Raw genomic sequence first — 4506 nt, forward strand, 5'->3', positions numbered from 1 at the left:
TGCCCAAAAAACCAAAGATAGGATGGGAGTTGTAGTTTTGCATTTTGTTAATGTAGCAGAGGCCATTGCGCTCTGCTATGTTAAGGTAGCAGAGGCGAGTGCGCCCTGAGCTGCGCTAATTAGTTCATTAGGGATAAACAGCCATCTATATAGCTAGCTGTATAAGATGATCAGAAGGCCACTTACCCACCTCCGTTCCTGCTCCATCACTAGACGTGGAGCAACACAGGAAGATGACAGAGCTGGAATGGGGGTGGTAAGTTAGGCTCTACAGGGGAAGAACCCCCAAAATGTACTAACCCATTTTTTTGTGTTTTCTCTTCTCGTTTCAGATACGCCCCGGCTTAGTAATGGACTCCGTCTATAAGACTGCTTCCACTACTAAGCCTGTAAAGTGATTAAATGGGTACTCCGCACCCCTAGACATCTTATCCCCTATCCAAAAGATAGGGGATAAGATGTTAGATCGCCGGGGTCCCGCTGCTGGGGACCACCGGGATCTCGGCTGCAGCACCCACCTGTACGGCGTGGAAGCCTGTACGAGGTGGAATCCGTACAGGTGGGTGCTGCAGCCGAGATCCCGGGGGTCCGCAGCAGCGGGACCCCGGCGATCTGACATCTTATCCCCTATCCTTTGGATAAAAAAAAAAAACACACTACCACAAGTTAAAACATTTTTATTAGGAAAAACACTCCCCCACAGCCCTCATTAACTTTTCTATTAAAACAAAACAAAAAAAATGCAGGTCATCGTCGTAGTCCACCGAATCTGATGTAGTCCTCCGCATTCACGTACCTGAAACGATAAGAGAAGAAAAACACAAAAAAATGGGTTAGTATATTTTTGGGGGTTCTTCCCCTGGAGAGCCTAACTTACCACCCCTGTTCCAGCTCTGTCATCTTTCTGTGTTGCTCCATGTCTAGTGACGGAGCAGGAACAGAGGTGGGTAAGTGGCCTTCTGATCACCGTATATAGCCATTTATATAGATGGCTATATACCCCTAATGAACTAACTAGCACAGCTCAGGGTGCACTCGCCTCTGCTACTTTAATGTAACAGAGCGCAATGGCCTCTGCTACATTAACATACAAGGACGTAATCGACTCTGCTACTTTTGCAAATCTACAACTCCCATCCGGCCTTTGGTTGTTTGGGCATGCTGGGAGTGGTAGCCCCTTCACTGTATGATTAAAGGGGTTCTCCGGTGCTTACACATCTTTTCCCCTATCCAAAGGATAGGGGATAAGATGCCTGATCGCGGGAGTCCCGCCGCTGGGGACCCCCGGGATCATGCACGCGGCACCCCGTTTGTAATCAGTCCCCAGAGCGTGTTCGCTCCGGGTCTGATTACAGGCGCCCACCGGGCCCACAGGGTGCCGCGTGCATGATCCCGGGGGTCCCCAGCGGCGGGACTCCTGCGATCAGGGATCTTATCCCCTATCCTTTGGATAGGGGAAAAGATGTGTAAGCACCGGAGAACCCCTTTAAGCTAAGCTATACCCTATGCTACACTCGCTAAACTATGCTTTATCTGGCTGTAAAACTAAGTTAGCTACACTACACCTGTGTGAAACTGTGCTAACACTACACTACGCTAACTACACTACACCTGTGTGAAACTGTGCTAACACCTCACTACGCTAACTGCACTACACCTGTGTAAAACTGCGCTAACACTACACTACGCTAAAACTGCGCTAACACTACGCTACACTAACCGCTAAAATTGCGCTAACACTACACTATGCTAAAACTGCGCTAACACTTCGCTACGCTAACTATGCTTAAACTGCGCTAACACTATGCTACGCTAACTACGCTAAAATTGTGCTAACACTATGCTACACTAACTACGCTAAAACTGCGCTAACACTACACTACGCTAAAATTGCGCTAACACTACGCTATGCTAACTACGCTAAATAAGTTAATACTGCGCTAACACTATACTACGCTAAAACTGCGCTAACATTACACTACTCTAACTACGTTAAACTGTGCTAACACTACGCTACGCTAACTACGCTAAAACTGCGCTAACACTACGCTACACTAACTACGCTAAAATTGCGCTAACACTACACTACGCTAAATACGCTAATACTGCGCTAACACTATGCTAAATAAGCTAATACTGCACTAACACTACACTACGCTAAATACACTAAAACTGCACTAACACTACGCTACGCAAACTACGCTAAAACTGCTCTAACACTACACTATGCTAACTACGCTAAAACTGCGCTAACACTACACTACATAAGCTAATACTACACTAACACTACGCTAACTACGCTAAAACTGCTCTAACACTACACTACGCTAAATACGCTAATACTGTGCTAACACTACACTACGCTAAATACGCTAATACTGCGCCAACACTACGCTACGCTAAAGCTGCGCTAACACTACACTATGCTAACTACACTAAAACTGCGATAACACTACGCTACGCTGACTACACTAAAACTGCGATAACACTGCACTACACTAAAATTGTGCTAACACTATGCTACCCTAACTATGCTAAAACTGCGCTAACACTACACTACGCTAAATTCGCTAAAACTGCGCTAACACTAGGCTATGCCAACTATGCTAAAACTGCGCTAACACTACGCTATGCTAACTATGCTAAAACTGCGCTAACACTACACTATGCTAACTATGCTAAAACTGCTCTAACACCACACTACGCTAAATAAGTTAATACTGCGCTAACACTACACTACTCTAACTACGATAAAACTGCGCTAACACTACGCTACACTAACTACGCTAAAATTGCGCTAACACTACACTACGCTAAATACGCTAATACTGCGCTTACACTAGGCTAAATACGCTAAAACTGTGCTAACACTACACTACGCTAACTACACTAAAACTGCTAACACTACACTACATAAGCTAATACTGCGCTAACACTACACTAACTACGCTAAAACTACACTACACTAACTACGCTAAAACACTACACTACGCTAAATATGCAAAAACTACGCTGCGCTAACTACGCTAAAACTGCGCTAACACTACACTACGCTAAATACGATAATACTGGGCTAACACTACACTACGCTAAATACGCTAAAACTGCGCTAACACTACACTACACAAACTAAGCTAATACTGCAATAACACTACGCTGCGCTAACTACTCTAAAACTGCGCTAACACTATGCTACACTAACTACTCTATACCTGTGTAAAACTACAACTCCCATCCTGCCTGGACAGCCTTTAGCTGTCTGGGCATGCTGGGAGTTGTGGTCCCTTCACTGTAAAACATGCAAAACTACAACTGCCAGCATGCCTGGGCATGCTGGGAGTTGTAGTCTCTTTACTTTAAAACATATAACCTACATCCTTTCAGTATAAAACCTAAGCTTCGCTAACTACATTCCAATCTAAGCTAGCTACACTACACTAATGTTAAACTACGCTAACCCTGCACTGGTTTCCCTCTCCCTGCCTGCTACACTACACTACGCTACCTACTCTAACTAGGTACGCATGCGCACACAGTTTTCTACGAACTACTCTGAACTAACTTACTCTAGCCTCCCTACGTATGGGAGGAAAGCTGCGCATGCGCTACGCTCCTAATGTTGCCTACGTTAGCCCTATGCTATCAGATTAGTTCTGCGCATGCGCTTTAAGTTTTCTACGGATCGAGGTAAACTTTACATCACCGGCTTTATGACCCATGTGATAGCTTCGGGGCCTCCTTGTTACTGTACCAACAAACTACTTGTCCAGGGCCCCGTACCCACAGATGGCAACATTAGACTTTATTTAATAGGGACTTCTTGACATTGACGCAGCGTGGTTTATGGGGTGTGACCTGTTGGTGGGCGGAGTTTGACAGTTGTGACCTTTGCCTGAAAATAGTGTTTTAACCCCTTAAATGGGTACTCCACCCCTAGACATCTTATCCAAAGGATAGGGGATAAGATGTCTGATTGCGGGGGTCCCGCTGCTGGGGACCCCCCCCCAATATAGCATGCAGTCTGGGTCCCGACCACCGGAACAGAAGTTCGTGATATCACAACTCTTCCCCTGTGTGACGTCACGCCCCCTCCCCTCAATGCAAGTCTATAGGAGGGGGCGTTCCGGTGGTCGGGACCCAGACCCTCCAGCACTTCCGGAGCAGAAACAGGTGGGTGCCGCATGCTATATTGTGGGGGTCCCCAGCGGCGGTCAGACATCTTATCCCCTATCCTTTGAATAGGGGATAAGATGTCTAGGGTGGAGTACCCCTTTAATGAGCCCATTTTAGCCTTGAGGACACTTGAGGATAATTTTTTTTTGCATTTTACCATAAAATGTATGATGCAACAAAAAAAAAATTTATTTGTGTGGAGAAATTAAAAAGAAAACCGCAAATTTTAGAAGGTTTCGTTAAAATGTTTTGCATTTTCGCTTTTTCCTCCTCGCCTTCTAAGAACCATAATCTTTTTATTTTCCTCCTACATACTAGGCCTACACGATATGG

This window comes from Hyla sarda, chromosome 12 (assembly GCF_029499605.1).
Source record: "Hyla sarda isolate aHylSar1 chromosome 12, aHylSar1.hap1, whole genome shotgun sequence".
Taxonomy (NCBI): Eukaryota; Metazoa; Chordata; class Amphibia; order Anura; family Hylidae; genus Hyla; species Hyla sarda.